We start from the raw sequence: 17,758 nt of genomic DNA on the forward strand, positions 1-17,758 counted from the left end.
CTCATGCCCACCAAGGAGGGTGCAGGAACAGCGGGTGGCTGTGGCACGGAAACAGCGGACAGCAGCGACTCACAGACGCTCACTTCCACTGTGCACAAGTGTCTGGGGACTCGTCCCAAGGGGCGAGAGACCAATTCCCAGGGTGCAGTTTGGCAGGCCTGAAGCTGCGTGAAGGCCACCTTGCGTGCAAGGTGCGTGCATGCACAAGCACCCTGGCTGGCTCCAAAAGACGACAAAGGAGGGCTGGCCACCGTGGGCCAAAGGAGCGCTGGCCAACGTGGGCACACAACGCTGTTACAAGAAACAGGAACCTTTGGCCTATCTCAATAGACGAGCTGTGGATTCAGAAAAGGAAGATGACACACAAAGGCTGAACTGAGTAAAAACTTTTCTTTTATATATTTTTTTAATTTTTATTTCTATTTTAGTTTTTTTATTTGTATTTTATTGAATTTTAATTTTTTTAATTTCTTATTTTAATTTTAATTTTTACTTTCTTAAAAAATTTTTTCTTTAAAAACTATTTCTTTAATTTGTTTCATACCATCTCTCCTTCTCATCCTTCCTCTTTAATTTTTGTTTATTTGTTTTTCTGTCTAGTTTAGCCTCCCTTTCACACTAAATAAATAGAATATAACTATGATATTAATCTAATACTATACAATTCCACTTTCTTATTATACTCTGCATTCTTCCCTTTTTTCTTTTATTATTATTAACATACAATGTAAATATTACCTACTGTCTTGCATAGTCTCAACACTACTTGCTACTATTATTAATCTATCATAATCTATCATCCCTCTCTCAAAAGTCATATTTTTCCTCTTTAAAAACAACTCTTATATATTTTTCCTATAGTATAAAAGCTCTAATCTCTTTACATTTTTATTAATACTGGCTCATTGGCTGATGATAGCGGGATAGAGGGTGTGGGAAATTTTTTAGGGTGTAGGTTTCCTGCCTGGGCTGTGTGTTTATGTTTTCAACAGCATATCCACAAAAGAACTCAAGATAAAGTGGGTAGAATGACTCTCAATCAACTAGCCAGAGGGAAGATCCTACCAAAGAGCATCTGAAATATAACCAGACAGCATAAACAAATGACATAAAGGGTATCCCAAGAACATCAGGCTCAGGAGATCAAAGAGACTGCACCACTGAAACCCCAGATCTTCTATAAAGAATCTCATACCACAAAGGTGGGAAGTCAAAGCAGACAAATCCAAAAAACAAAAACAAACCAAAAGAATCCAACATGGTAGGATGCAGAAACAACCTCTCAATAAAAAGAAAAGAGAAATCCCCATAAAGAGAGGTAGATGGAATAGACATAGTCCAAATGTCAGACATGGAATTCAAAACAATGGTGGTGAAGAAGCTCAATATACTTGACAACCTCATAAACAACTATGACAACCTACAAGGAAATTACGAACAGCTCCAAGAAAATTACAGGAAACTTACGGAGAACTACACCAGCATAAAAAAAGACAAAGCGAGAAGATCCAAGATGGCGGAGGAGTAAATGGAAGCTACACTAACCTCCTCCCAGGACCAGTCTGGGTTTACAACTTAATTTTGGAGAAATCATCTGGAACAACCAACGAACACTAGCTGGAAAGAAGTCTTATAACCACGGAGAGACAGAAAAGGCCGCTACATCACAACGTGACCGGTAGGGAGTGCGGAGACGCGGAAGGGCTGGCTGGGCTCACATGGGTGGCAGCTGAAGGGACTGAGAAACAGCTCAGCAGCCGGGGATTCCCCCTGAGAAGGGCAGGGTCTAAACCCCCAGCTGGGCTTCCCAGCCTACAGCAACAGAGTGGAAAGTAAAACAGTATCAGCTGTGAAAAGCGAAAAGCCACAGGGTTTCTTGCTAGCCGGAGAGAAACAGCAGGAGAAAAAGAGCTCTTAAGTGGATCACATACGAAAATATTTTGGCCACCACTTACCCTGGGCTCAAGCAGAGGGAAGGCAGAGAGGACTGGAGACACTTGGGGAGAGTTTGGCACGGTGGCTTTGAGGGAAGAACTGGAGGAGCAGCCGACTGGGTCCCAGTGCTGACTCATCCCCAGTACTGCGGGTAGACCATTCCCCTCCAAGTGGCGTCAGCCTGAGGGGAAGCAAAAGCCCTGCCGACGGGAATTAAGCTGCCACACCCACAGTCCTTAAGCCTGACAGCTAATCACAGATTGAGCAGATTAACAATCAAAGAAGACAGACAACAGCAGTAGATCCCTGGAAGTCTCCAACAGGCTGCCTAGGGCCAGACTGGTACATGATCTGACACCACCAGAGGCAGATCCAGGAAGTGCAGATCATTCTAGGAAGCACCAACAAACAATAGGAGTCAAAAAAATGGGGAGACAGAGAAACAACCTCCCATCAAAAGGAAAGGTAGAATCCCCAGAAAGAGTGCTAAATGAAATAGAGGGGAGCGAACTATCAGATATGGAATTCAAAACATGGATTATGGAGAAGCTGAATGAGCTCAGCGGAAACTTCAAAGAACTCCAGAAAAACTACAAGGAACTCACAGAAAATTACGTGAGCATGAAAAAGGACATAGAAGCTATCAATAAGAGCCAGGAGGAAATGAAGAATACGATCTCTGAATTGAAGAACACAGTAGAAGGAATTAAAAGCAGGCTAGAGGAAGCAGAAGATCGGATCAGCGAGCTGGAGGACAACCTACACAAAAACTCCCAGACAATGCAACAAAATGAAAAAAGACTGAACAAGACTGAAGAGGTTCTAAGACAGCTGCAGGACAACATGAAACGTAATAATATCCGTATCATAGGAATTCCAGAAGGAGAAGAAGAAGAGCAAGGGATAGAAAACCTCTTTGAAAAACTAATGACAGAAAACTTCCCTAACATGACGAGAGAAAGAGTCACGCAAGTCCAGGAAGCACAGAGGGTCCCAATGAAGATGAACCCCAACAGGCCCACCTCAAGACACATCATAATTAAAATGGCAACATTCAAAGACAAAGAGAGGATCCTAAAAGCAGCAAGAGAAAAACAACTAATAACATACAAGGGTACTCCAATAAGGCTATCATCAGATTTCTCAGCAGAAACACTACAAGCCAGAAGGGAATGGCAAAAAATATTCCAAGCAATGAAAAACAAAGGTCTACAACCTAGAATACTATACCCAGCAAAACTCTCATTCAAAATGGAGGGTGAAATAAGGAGCTTCCAAGACAAAAGAAGGCTAAAAGAATACATCTCCACCAAACCAGCAATGCAAGAGATGCTAAAGGGTCTGCTCTAAGAAGATAAAGAAACAGAGAGAGACAGAGAAGAACACAAGTACAAAGGGGAAAAATGACAGTGAATAAGTACTTATCGGTAATAACCTTAAATGTAAATGCATTAAATGCTCCAATTAAAAGACATAGGGTAGCTGAATGGATTAGAAAGAATGACCCACATATATGCTGTCTACAAGAGACCCACCTTAGAACAAAAGATCTACACAGACTGAAAGTAAAGGGATGGAAAAAAGTATTTCAAGCAAATGGGCATGGGAATGACTGGGAATGACTTTCACAGGTAATAAAAGCCCGCGAAATAAAAGGCCTGCTGCCATGGTTGGTTGTGCGGTCCACAGCAATCTCTCCAGGGAAAGAATGAAGGTTGTTTTCCTGAAAGATGGCTAGAAGGGACCTTAAGGCACAATGGAAAACCAGAAAGACTTGGAAAGGACAGGTGTGTACAGGCAAGGATGAATGCCAGGTATGTGGCCCAGCTTCTGTGCCCTGAAGAGCAGACTGAGGGCCACCCTAAATGTTCCTTGGGTAAGTTCCAGCAAAACAGAACTAAAGATCATAAGTGATCATTTGCTGCTCTTATGTTTATGCAAACGAACAGGATAAATTAAAAATGGACTTAATGTAGCCCCTTTAAAGACAAGGAGAGTAATCTTAGGGAGAAAAATCATTATTCAAGGAAAATCACAATGATCAGTGGCAGACTGTAAAGTAGGGCAGCTAACCGTCTTAAAAGTTTCTTCTCACTTAAAAAATGGTTTCACTTGAAAATTAAACCATATCTGTGATATCACCAAAGAGATTCAAGTTGCAGGCAAGTAGAATGTCAAGTGCCTTGCAACTGGATGTCTTCCCAATAAGACAGTCTTACAGATTTAGAGACTTGTTTGTTGGCTATGTTACATAAATTAACATGTGTTTTCTGTTTTCAAAGGGCATAAGCCTATGACCGCATTACCTCAGTGATTGTCTGTACGCAAAAGGCTCACTTAATCCTCTCTGCAGCGCTGCCTCCTGAGACTCAACGGTTTGGCTGAACTAAATGGCTGGGTTGATGAAGAATAGGGTGGTCTGTGGGCTTCACTTTAAAACTGAATTCTCTTTTCTATCCTAATGGCTTGGACAGAAAGGGCCCAGAGGTCTGAGAAGGGGGAAACATAAACTATTTCCCTCAGCCCAAACTAAATATAATGGGCAAAAGGGTTTTGGACAGGCGAGATGTGCCTAGCACACCTTCCTCCAAAGAAGCCCCCCCCCCTTTTTTTTTTCTCCTAATGTGGAACATTGAAAAATTAATCCCTGCCTTTTGTCACCTAGTAGTTATGGATTGAATGATGCTTTTTAACCCTTTTTGCCAAATCTGTTCCCCCCAGAACACAACAAGGATGCCAACCTGCTAAACCAAGCACGCCGTAGTCCGGAGACAGCCAACTGACCTGGAGTCTGCACGATCCTTCCCCATGTGGGAAGGCCACCCTCCCCTCCACACCCCCACTATTATTAGGGATTTCTGGACCCAAGGGTAGGTAGGACGACGACCATGTCCAGCTTGATGCAGATAGAGGAGCTTGAGACCTTCGCCCATTGTCCTTTACAAGATTACAAAGGGTCTTAATATCTGAGAGGGAGGGATAGTTATTTTTTACGAACCATGGGTACGGACTTGGGGTGGGATGCTGGGGGAGGGAGATACTGGGTGGAGGGGAGTAAAGGGGAAAAAATTGGAACTACTGTAACAACATAATCAATAAAATATACTTTAAAAAAATATTATTATATAGAAGCAACTTAACAGTTGTAGGAGGGCTGTCAGAAAGGCTCAAGAGAATCAGAATTCACTTTTCCTGGATAAGCACACATCTAATTGAATGTGTTTCTAAAAAAAAACAAGAAATTGCTTGGATCCAAAATCAATTGTTTATTGCTTAAATGTTTGAGTATAGGACCTTGTAGTTTAATATATTGACCATCCATGTTGAATTTAATAATTATATGAAGAGCTTTATACATGTGTATAGTAGTAAATTCTTGAACACCTCAGGATTTTTAGTATCCTGATTAATCTTTTTGCTAAGATGTGTCAAAAGCTATGGAAATAATACGAACACTCATATCATGAAAGAGACCCTTATTGACTAAAATGTCAGTTCAATTTAATCAAAATTTAGAGTTAGAATAATTAAATTTATTTTGTCTTTAAAACAAACTATAATATGATTATTAGGATTCTTAAAAAGTTGTTTTTATTTTGTCAATGTTCTTTTCTCTATAAGTTTGTTTATATCAAATCTTAATTTAAGTGACTACTCACAAGTCAATTGTAAATTAGGACCAGCCAAACAATCATTCTTTAGTATATCTTCCAACCAGCTGGAAGGAACTTAATTCTTCCATGTTTGCTAATTCTTAGCATTAGGCCCAGTATGTAGTAAGTGCTCAGTTAAAAATTATATTTTGAATAGTGGATAAGTAAATGAATGAGTGCAATATTTTAAGAAGCATATTTTCAAGGATTTTTTAATATGTAAAACTGTCATGTCTTAATAAATTACATTTTTATTCTTTAAAAAAAAAAAAAAAAAAAAAGACAAAGCAACTATTAACAAGAACCAGGAAGAAATGAAGAACACAATCTCTGAACTGAAAAACACAGTCGAAGCAACCAAAAGCAGTCTAAATGAAGCACAGGATTAAATCAGTGAGTTAGAGGACAATGTAGAAAAAAATTCCCAGATAATACAACAAAATGAAAAAAATTAAAAATATATCAACAAGATGTAAGGGAATTACAGAATAACATGAGAAAAAATAATATCAGGATCATCAGAATAAGAGAGGGAGAAGAAGAGGGTGAAATAGAAAAGCTGATAGAAGTATTGACAGAAAATGTTCCCAACCTGATGAGAGAAAAAGTTATGCATGTTCAAGAAGCACAGAGAGTCCCAATGAAGAGGAACCCCTAAAAACCCACTCCAAGACACATCATAATTAAAATGGCAACATTCAAAAACAAAGAGAATCCTAAAAGCAGCAAGAAAAAACAGCAAATAACATACAAGGGAGCTGTGATAAGGCTATCAACCAATTTCTCAACAGAAACACTAGAAACCAGAAGGGAATGGTCAAAATATTTCAAGCAATGAAAAACAAAGGCTTAAAACCAAGAATACTCTATGAAGCAAAGCTCTCATTCAAACTGGAAGGTGAAATATAACGTTTCCCAAACAAAGGAACATTAAAAAAATACATCTCCACCAAACCAGCATTGCAAGAGATGCTAAAGGAATGTTTTAAGAATAAAAAAAGAAGAGAGGAACATAGTTACAAAGGGAAATGAATAAATACTTGTCAATAATAATGTTAAATGTAAATGGATTAAATATTCCAATTAAAAGACATAGGGTAATGGAATAGATAAGAAAACAGGACGCACATGTTTGCTGTCTACAAGAAAAAACCTCAAAACAAAAGATTTACACAGACTGAAGGTAAAGGGATATAAAAAATATTCCAAGGAAACGGACATGAAAATTAAGCTGGGTTAGCAGTAGTCATATCAGACAAAACGGATTTCAAAGCAAGGGGAATAAAAAGAGATAAAAAGAGACATTTCAAAATACTTAAGAGAATAATCCATCAAGAAGATATAACACTGATAAACATATATGCACCCAACGTAGGAGCACCCAAATACATAAAGAAAGAAGACAACAAGAAGGATATTAACAGCAACATACACATAGCAGGGGAATTTAACACTCCATGATCAATAATAGACAGATCTTTGAAGCACAGAAACACCAAGGATATACAGGCGTTGAACAACACACTAAACCATGTGGACTTAACAGATATATATAGAATTTTCACCCCAAAGAAGCAAAATACATTCTTTTCAAATGCACATGGGACATTTTCAAAAATAGACCACATGGTAGGACACAAAACAAGCCTAACAAATTCAAGAAAATTGAAATCATATCAAGCATCTTTTCAGACCACAATGCCTTGAAACTGAAAAGCAACCTCAGAGAAAAAAATCAAAGACATCCAAACTCATGGAGAATGAATAACATGCTATTAAATAATAAATGGGTTAACAATGACATCAAAGAAGAAGTCAAGAAATTTATAGAAACTAATGATAATGAACACACAACAGCCCCAAACCTATGGGACATAGCAAAAGCAGTCCTAAGAGGGAAGTTCATAGCAATACAGGCATATCTGAAAAGGATAGAAGAATCTCAAATAAAAAATGTAACACTAAAGCTACAAAAGCTAGACCAACAACAATAAACAAAGCCTAGGGCAATAAGAAGGAAGGATATCATCAAGATCAGAGCTAAATTAAATAACACAGAGACTATACAAACAATTCAAAAGATCAACAAAACTAGGAGCTCGTTCTTCGAAAAAATAAAAAAAATCCACAAGCCCTTAGCCATGCTTATCAAGAAAAAAAGAGGGAAGACCCAAATAAACAAAATCATAAATGAAAGAGGAGAAATCATGACTGATACCACAGAAATACAAACAATTGTAAGAAATTACTACAAACAATTGTATGGCAAGAAATTTGACAACCTAGAAGAAATGGACAAATTTCTAGAAACATATAACCTTCCAAAACTGAATCAAGAAGAAGTAGAAAGTCTCAACAGACCAATAACAAAGAAGGAAATTGAAACAGTAATCAAAAATCTCCCTGCACACAAAAGCCCTGGACCGGATGGCTTCACAGGTGAATTTTACAAAACATTTAGGGAAAAACTAACTTCTACCCTTCTCAAACTATTCCAAGAAATCCAAGAAAAGGAAAAAATCCCAAACTCTTTCTATGAAGTCAGTAGTACCCTAATTCCAAAACCAGGTCAAGACACAACAAAGAAAGAAAACTACAGGCCAATATCACTGATGAACATAGATCCTAAAATTCTCAACAAAATATTGGCAAACAGGAATCAGCAATACATCAAAAGATCATACACCACGATCAAGTGGGCTTCATTCCAGGGATGCAACGATGGTTTAATATTCGCATATCAATAAATATAATACATCACCTAAACAAAATGAAAGACAAAAATCACACGATCATATCAATAGATGCAGAAAAACATTTAATAAAGTACAACACCCATTTATGAAGAAAACACTCAGCAAAATGGGAATAAAGCAAGCATACCTTAACATAATTAAGGCTGTATATGAGAAACCTGAAGCCAACATCATACTCAATGGACAAAAACTGAAAGCATTCCCCCTGAAATCAGGAACAAGACAAGGCTGCCCACTCTCTCCACTCCTATTCAACATAGTGTTGGAAGTTCTAGCCACAGCAATCAGACAAGAAAAACTAATAAAAGACATCCAAATAGGGAAAGAAGAAGTAAAACTATCATTATATGCAGATGACATGATAGTATACATAGAAAACTCTATAAACTCCACTAAAAGACTACTTGATATAATAAGTGAATTTGGCAAAATAGCAGGGTACAAAATAAGTATACAGAAATCTAAGGCACTTTTGTACACCAATAATAAAACATCACATACAGAGACAAAAAAGAAAATACCATTTATTATAGCAACAATAAAAATAAAGTACCTAAGAATAAACTTAACCAAAGAGATAAAAGACCTGTACTCTGAAAATTATGTAACATTGATGAAAGCAATTAAGGAAGATACAAATAAATGGAAGCAAATACCATGTGCTTGGATGGGGAGAATCAACATCATCAAAATGGCCATACTACCCAAGGCAATTTACAGACTCAATGCAACCCCTATTAAAATACCAATGACATATTTCTCAGACCTAGAACAAATACTCCAAAAATTCACATGGAACCAAAAAAGACCCCGAATAGCAATAGCAATCTTGAGAAAGAAGGACACAGCAGGAGGAATCACAATACCAGACATCAAACAATACTACAAAGCCACTGTGATCAAAACAGTTTGGTACTGGCATAAGAACAGACATATAGATATATGGAACAGAATAGAGTCCAGAAATAAATCCAGGAATATATGGTCAACTCATATATGATGAAGGAGGGAGGAACATAAAATGGAGTGAGAAGAGCCTCTTTAACAAATGGTGCTGGGAGAACTGGACAGGGACGTGCCAAAAAATGCAACTAGACCACCAACTTACACCACACACAGGAATCAACTCGAGATGGATGAAATACTTAAATTTAAGCCGTGACACCATAAAAGTCCTAGAGGAAAACATAGGCAGGAAAATTTCAGATATCCCACGTAACAATATTTTCATGTATACATCTCCTAAGGCAAAAGAAATAAAGGAAGAAATTAACAATTAGGACTACATCAAACTAAAGAGTTTCTGCTCAGCAAAAGAAAACATTAGCAAGATGAAAAGGAAACCAACCATATGGAAAAATATATTTACCAATGATATCTCAGCCAGCAGACTGATCTCGAAAATATATAAAGAACTTATACAACTCAACATCAAGAAACAGACAACCCTATTAAAAAATTGGCAAAGGAATTGAACAAACACTTCTCCGAAGAGGACATACAGAAGGTTCATAGACACATGAAAAAATGCTCAACATCACTAGCCATCAGAGAGATGCAAATAAAAACCACAGCGAGATACCACTTTACATCAGTCAGAATGGCCACCATCAACAAATCAACAAACAACAAGTTCTGGTGAGGATGTGGAGAAATGGGAACCCTACTGCACTGTTGGTGGGAATGCTGACTGGTGCAGTCACTATGGAAAACAGTGTGGAATTACCTCAAAAAACTAAAAATGGAACTGCCTTCTGAACCAGCGATTCCACTGCTAGGATTATACCTGAAAACTCCTAAAACCCTAATTCAAAAGAACTTATGCACCCCTATGTTCATAGCAGCACTGTTTACAATAGCTAAGTGATGGAAACAGCCTAAGTGCCCATCTGTAGATGAGTGGATCAAAAAACTGTGGTACATTTACACAATGGAATACTATGCAGCAGAGAGAAAGAAGAAACTCCTGCCATTTTGGACAACATGGATGGAACTAGAGAGAATTATATTTAGTGAAATAAGTCAGACAAAGAAGGAAAAATACCATATGATATCACCTAATACAGGAAACTAAAGAACAACATAAACAAACAAACTAAATAGAACAAGGAGCAGAACAGCAGTCAATAAGGGTTAGTGGGGAGAGAGAGAAGGGGGAATAAGTAAGGGAAGGGTTTAGTCAAGGAACGTGTATAAATGACTCATGGACATGGACAACGGGGAGGGATATGATTGTGGGAGAAGGGGTGGGCTGGGTGGGGGAGAGCAAAGGGGGAAAAATGGGACATATGTAATTGAAAAACCAAAAAATAACATTAAAAGTAAATAAATAAATAAATACATAAATACATAGAGTATATGATTCTCTAACTACTATGCTATACATCTAAAATGAATACAAAATAATACTGAATGTAAACTCTAATTGAAAAAAATAAATTTTTTAAGTGTGGCTTTAGACCAACAATGCCTGAGTTTGAATCTTAGTTTTTTACTTACTTGTTATGTGACTTGGAACAGATCTGTGCTTCAATAGCCTCAGATATAAAATTGCTACCTTATTAGCTTAATGTAAAGATAAATTATTTAACACATGTCAAGTGCTTAGAACACTGACCAGTATCCAGCAAGTGCTTAAGAAACATGAGCTATTTCACTGGGACTTGAGTTATCTTCCAAATTCAAGTGGGTGAACACTTTGGCTTTATTGTTTACTAGCTCTCTGACTTTGTAAAAATGATTTAATTTTCTCAAGCTTTAGTTCCTTTCCATGCTTAAAATGTTGTGGGAAATAGAGATAAAATATAACATATGGATATGGTGTTTTTTAGGATTAAATGGTATTGCACAAATGAGAAGTTGTAATGTGTGAACCAGACCTGAGACTCAGATAGACCAGTGGATAGCATTAAATAATAACTAATTCTTAGATGTACCCTTAGTACTTTAAACAGACCAAATCATTGAATATATCCTAAAGTTCTAGTGTTTGAAAAAACTTTTACAGATTATGTAACTACTAAAAACATTACCCAGCCATGTGTTTTGATTTGCACAGGGTCTAGGAGCATAGTGCAAAAAAACATAAACTTGTCCCAGTTAACAAACTTATCTGAAGAGCAAGGCATTCAAGAAAGTCAGATGGAGAGAGAGAATAAAGAGCTCATAAGAGGAAAATTAATATGGGAGAGATTTTTAGAAGAAAGTTTCAGACTGAACAGCAGAGTCCAGAATAATTACAGTTGGCATGTAAGGGGTGTATTTCAACACTTCAAACAAAGATCCACCTGGGTCCTTTCCTCTTCTCAATCCCAGGTTCTGTTTGCAGTATCAGGGTCATAATCCCTCTATTGGAGGAACAGCTTCCTATCAGCCAATCACAAGAAATATGGAGTGCTTTTCTTCTGGCTAGAAGGACATTGGCCAGAACAGAAGGATGGTGGTAATATGATTTGCAAAATGGTCTAACATTATATATGAAAGCTTCCCAAAGATTCAATTTCCTGAGAAGATTGTGCCTTAAATTTGCACTAACCAGCAATACATCTTGAAATGTATCAACTCTATATAGTAAAACCTTGCATATTACCTGGTACAGAGCAAGTGATCAATAACCATCTGAAAATCATAATAGTAATTCATTTCCACCCAAAATAGATAATTTCTTATCTGTACTATTTTACTAACAGATTTTTTCTGTTTCTGAAATATCTCCACTTAAAATATCACAGATATTTGTTTTAAATGCAATTTCTGGTCAGGGGAAGGATCATTCTTTGAGAACTTCTGCAAACCACAAAGTTTGATCCATTATCAGCATTATTTTAGAGCTTGTTAGAAATGCAAAATCTAGGTTCCACACTGCATATACTGAAACAGAATCTGAATTTTACCATGAAATCCAAGTGATTACCCTCATTAATCTTTGAGAGGCATAAATTTCTCCCCCAATTTGTGCAGATCATATATATATCCTGGTAAATTGAGACTTACTTGAGAAAAACCTATACATATACCAATGAAAAACTTCACTACCTGATTTTTTTCTGGAGAGAAGATAATGCTTATTAAGTTAAATTTATCTGAGAAACTCCTTATTTCACCTTCCACTTTGAACGAGAGCCTCAGACAAGGGACTGATCTCCAAAATATATAAAGAGCTTATACAACTCAACATCAAGAAAACAGACAACCCAATTTAAAAATGGGCAAAGGAACTGAACAAACACTTCTCCAAAGAGGACATACAGAAAGTCCATAGACATATGAAAAAATACTCAACATCACTAGCCATCAGAGAGATGCAAATAAAAACCACAATGAGGTACCACTTTACACCTGTCAGAATGGCCACCATCAACAAATCAACAAACAACAAGTTCTGGCGAGGATGTGGAGAAATGGGAACCCTACTGCACTGTTGGTGGGAGTGCAGACTGGTGCAGCCACTATGGAAAACAGTATGGAATTACCTCAAAAAACTAAAAATGGAACTGTCTTATGAGCCAGTGATTCCATTGTTAGGATTATACCCCAAAACTCCTAAAACCCTAATTCAAAAGAACTCATGCACCTCTATGTTCATAACAACACTGTCTACAATAGCTAAGTGATGGAAACAGCCTAAGTGCCCAACTGTAGATGAGTGGATCAAAAAACGGTGGTACATTTACACAATGGAATACTATGCAGCAGAGAGAAAGAAGGAATTCCTGCCATTTGCAACAACATGGATGGAACTAGAGAGAATTATATTTAGTGAAATAAGCCAGGTAAAGAAAGAAAAATACCATATGATATCACCTACAGGAAACTAAAGAACAACATAAACAAATGAACTAAATGAAGAAAGGGCAGAATAACAGTCAATAGGGGAGAGGGGGGAGGAGGAGAAGGGGGATAAAGTAAGGGAAGAATTTAGTCAAAGGACATATATAAATGACTCATGAACATGGACAACGGGGGGGGATATGATTGTGGGAGAAGGTGTGGGTTGGATGGAGGGGAGCACTGGGGAAAAAAATGGGACAACTGTAATTGAAAAAAAAAATTAAATTAAAAATAACGTTTAATTTAGAACACCTGTGTCAGCCATGTGACAAGCTATTTGTAGCTACTTTAGAAACTAGATAATTTAATCTAAAAGTAGAGATATTATGGACCAAATGATGTGACCAGATAAAGCAAAAAGCAAAACCAGAGCTTGTCAGTGTTCTCTTCTTCTCATTCCAATTATAAAAATTTTAAAGTTGCCTTAGAAACCATATCTTCACCATATCTTTTGAACAAAGAGAAATCAAAGACTAATAAACTTTCTCCATGTTAATCTCCTTGCCCAGATTAGATCCAATAAATGAGATAGTGTATCATATTTGACATTTCATTACAACTTTAATGTGAAAATTTTATTTCAAATAGAAATTAGAGGGCACATTTTACTTGCACATGATTTAAAAATTATAAGTACTTTTAGAGCATTGTTTTATCACTAGCTCAATTCTGCACACCTTTCTTTTTAACTTGTATTTACTCTTCATCTGAGTGTACACATATTGCTTGGATGCAAAAAGAAGAACATAGCACTCCTTATATTATTTTTTATATCAAACCTGTGTACTTTTCCAATGATATTATCTATTTTTTTTAAAGTTCTAATCACCACCATAATTTCTGCAAAGTGGAAGAATTTTAGCTTTTTCCTCTCAAAGTGTTGAGGTCTCTCTCCTAACTCAATGATCATTTCTTTGAGTGTGTTGTTCTGGGAAGCAAAATGGGGATTTGTCAGACTGACACAGCATATAGTAGTTCAAAGGTAGCATTCCACTCTCTGTGTGAGATCTCAGAATTGTGTGTTGTTCCTAACACATACAAAAAAGCTTTACAGTAAAAGGAGTTTTTAGGTTTCCCTTGACACCATGACTGCTTTATAAGCCTATCTCCAGTGAAATGTTAGTAGATTTCTTGCTTATACTGTATTCATTTTAATCTCATCACTGTTATACAAAATGAAAGAAACAGACATTAACACTTCAAAACACTATTCATTTTATATTCTATAAAAGGCAAGCTTACCTAAAGGTTTGTATGAAATTTTCAAGCACTAAAACATGAAATGTGAAATTAAAACAAAAAGCACTCTCAGGAAAAGACGATAATAAACTGCGTTACTAAAAGAAAAGCAATACTTTTCTGATCTACATAGGAAACTTACATTCATTTATTCAAAATGACTTTTTGAGAGACTACGGTGGGCTAGCATTGTGCCACTCCTGGGGATGTTTTGTGAATCAATTTACCTTCATGGATCTTATACTCCAGTGACTACACAACCCATAAATAAGCAGAAAACAAATTTTGTATACTTAAAATATGATAAAGCAATGAGGTAAACAAACAAAGGCAACCAAGTAAAACTACACTTTTAGAAAATAATTTTCTGAGGAGAAGACATTTAAGCTGAGAGCTGAGAAGTGGGGGAATTTTGGAATTTTTAAAAACTGAGAGTAAAAGTGCTTGCGAAAAATGAGCCATTGGCTAGATTACCCAAGGTATTACAAATCATACTAGTCTGAATTTTATCTAAAATACAAGGGGAAGATATCAAAAAAGTTTAACAGCAGAGTGAAGTGACTGAACTTATATTTTTAAAATACTTCCTTAGATGCTGACTGGGGCAACGAATATATATATATATATATATATATATATATATATATATATATATATATAACACCTGCTAGCTAAAGAGAGAAAATTGTGGTCTGGAGGAGGTTTTGGGCAGTAATGATAGAGAAAAAAGCTAAATATGAGCTAGATTTTGGAGAGATAGGTTATTATACTGGTTAGTTGAATAGATAAGAATAGTAAATTAGCTTTAATGACTATAATCATAAAATTAGTCTTATATTTACATTGATAATATGTGATATATTTGTCATGGAATTGTCTTTGGTGAGGAAGAAGTTCTATTGGTTTACCAAGAAAGTTTGGCTGTTTTTGTTTGGCTTTTGTAATTTTAGCCCTTTACTGTTTTATATACAAGCAATAGTAAGTGACCTATCTAAATAAACAAAAATTAATTGGAAAGGTACAAGGGCTCTCACTATAATATAGAGATAAAGTGAATAAACTGAGTTTTGGGGGAGCCCTGGAAATTTCAGAAACTATTAGGTCAGAAACCCCCAGTCACCAGAGAGGAATAGCTAGAATAAAATTCAATCCTTTTTTCTATCTTTTCATTGTTCACTAAAACAAACAAACAAAAAATCATCAGATTTGATTGGGAACACAAAAGACCCCAAAGAGCCCAAGCAATCCTGAGAACAACAGAATGAAGATGGAGGTATCAGAAATCCTGACCTCAAATTATACTACAAAACAGCAATAATCAAAACAAAATGCATTGACAGAAAAATAGACAGTGGCACAGAACTGAGACCCCACAAATAAACCCACACATATATATGGCAAACAGTTTTCCATAAAAGCACCAAAGGCATAAAATGGAGGGGAAAATGTTTCTTCAATAAATGGTGCTGGGAAAATTGAAAAGGCAAGTGCAAAAGAATGAAACTAGACTAATGTTTGCACCCATGTAGGAAAATTAACTCAAAATGTATCAAAGACTTAAAAATAAGTCCTGAAATAATAAATCACATAGAAGAAAACATAGGTACTAAAATTATGGACCTTGGTCTTAGAGAAGTTTTTATGAATTTGACCCTAATGGTAAGGGAAGTAAAGACAAAAATAAATGAGTGGGACTATATCAAAATAAAAGCTTCTGTAGCACACACACACACACACACACAAACCACCAACAAAACAAAAAGACAGGCAAACTAATGGGAGGGGATGTGTAAACAGCAGCTCTGACAAGGAGTTAATGTTCAAAATATATGAAGAACTCATACAACCCAACACCAAAAAACAAACAAAAAAAATCTAATTAAAAAATGGGCACAGGACCTGAATTAGACACTTCTCCAAAGAAATATATGAATGACCAACAGATATATGAAAATATGTTCAACTTCACCAGCTATTAGGGACATGCAAACCAAAACTACAATGAGATACCACCTCATATCTGTTAGAATGGCTGTTATCAACAAGAAACATAATAAGCATTAGAGAGCTTTTGGGGAAAAAATAACCCTCATTCACTGTTTATGGAAATGTAAACTGGTGCAACCACTATTGAAAACAGCATGGAAGCTCCTCAAAAAAATTCTGGGCATCTACCTGAAACATTTGAAAATATTTATTTGCAAAGATATATGCACCCCTATGTTCACTGAAGCATTATTCATGGTGGCCAAGACATGGGAATAACGGAAGTGTCCTTTGATAGATAATTGGATAAAGAAGATCTAGTACATATATGCAATGGAATACTACTCAGCCTTAAGAAAAGATGAAATACTATTATTTAGGACAACATGGATAGATCTTGAGAATATCATGTTATGTGAAATAAGTCAAGACAGAAAAAGGTAACAACCATACAATTTTACTCATATGTGGAATATAAAACCAAAAGCAACAAATTAACAAACAAGAAAAACAAAACCTAATTGCCATAGACAACAGTATGGTAGTTATTCAGACAGAAGAGGGGTGGAGTGGTAAAAATAAAGGGGGTCGAATATATGGTGTTGGAAAAAGATTTGACTTTGAATGGTGGGCACACAATGAAAATACAGATGATATATCATAGAATGCTACACTTTAAACCTACATAATCTTGTTAATCAGTCACCCCAATAAATTTAATTTTAAAAAGTGATTCAGTGTCCCAAGTGAGAGGGAGCTTTATTTGATGAATTTTCCTACAAGCTGTGATTGTACATGCTTCTATCCTTTGCCTATCACCATCACTTTTTACAGTTTGGTTAGCTGTTGGTTGTTTCTCAGTAATTCCCTTCTTTATTAGGGAATTCAGCTCTTTAATCATTTTTATTTTGCTCCATTTACCTTACATCTGTCTGATTAGTTCAATTCCTCTATGAAAAGCAATAATGGAACTACATGTTTTAACCTTTTCTATCACCACTTATATTTTAAATCTTTTTGCAGATACTAAGAAAATTATTTTGCTATGTGAGAAATTAATAAATAAACAAAGAAAAAAACAGGCTTCACTTCATTGTTATGCCTGTCCTTAAAGTTGTGTCCAGAATAATCATTTGGAAATCAGTATCAAATAAAATTAAGCCACTTAATTACTTTCCAAAGAATAAATCCATGAATGTTAATTTGTTCTTCTTACTGCCTATTAAAGCAAGGTACATTGCTCCTTATGCCTGATATCCTGGAGGGTACTTAATAAGGAGCATCTATGTCCCTCAGGGAATTTACCCAAAACTGACAATTTAAGTATAGAACATGAGTATATTTATAAAAGAAGTATGT

General features: G+C 36.1%; 1 pseudogene; it reads right to left on the reverse strand.

Moving 5' to 3' along the window:
- LOC149996052 (ribosome biogenesis protein NSA2 homolog pseudogene) overlaps nucleotides 1-17,758 on the reverse strand; it is a 56,530-nt pseudogene that overhangs the window by 14,174 nt on the left and 24,598 nt on the right.

Source organism: Furipterus horrens, unplaced genomic scaffold (genome assembly GCF_987537825.1).
Source record: "Furipterus horrens unplaced genomic scaffold, mFurHor1.1.pri manual_scaffold_12, whole genome shotgun sequence".
In the NCBI taxonomy this organism is placed as follows: domain Eukaryota; kingdom Metazoa; phylum Chordata; class Mammalia; order Chiroptera; family Furipteridae; genus Furipterus; species Furipterus horrens.